This window comes from Emiliania huxleyi (genome assembly GCF_000372725.1).
Source record: "Emiliania huxleyi CCMP1516 unplaced genomic scaffold EMIHUscaffold_436, whole genome shotgun sequence".
NCBI classification, from domain to species: Eukaryota; Haptophyta; order Isochrysidales; family Noelaerhabdaceae; genus Emiliania; species Emiliania huxleyi.
In genome coordinates this window covers 21,037-21,514 of record NW_005198714.1, presented here as the reverse complement: position 1 = coordinate 21,514, position 478 = coordinate 21,037, and positions in this window count along the sequence as shown.

The window sequence follows — 478 nt, the reverse complement described above, 5'->3', positions numbered from 1 at the left end:
GCGCCCAGCCTGCTCGCGAGTCTCGACGCCTCCAACGCGTAAGACGCGAGGCTGCACGAGGCGCCCCGCACACGGGGGCACCGGCCGGGAGGGAAGGGGGGGGGGGGGGGGGCATGACGCAGCACAGCCGGCGAAGAGAGACCTCTTCACAGACATCCAGAAGGCGCACGGCCCCGGGCCGCGAAACCGCACACGAGAGGAGCACAGTGACAGCCACAGGCACGCAACACGGCGTCCCTTCAGAATGTGAATGTGACGTCGTTCGCCGCGAGTGTAGGCGGCGGTGCTCCTCGGAAGGCGAAACCGGCACCGTGTAGGTGCGGCGCGTTACGACGCGGCGCTGAGGGCGTTGCGCGCGCTGCGGCTGCCGGCGCGCTCGAAGGTGGCGGCGCCCGCGCGCTGGTACGCGCAGGAGCTGGCCGCGTTGCGCAGGCAGGAGGGGCGACACGAGTTGTGTGCAGCGGGGGGTGATAGGGAT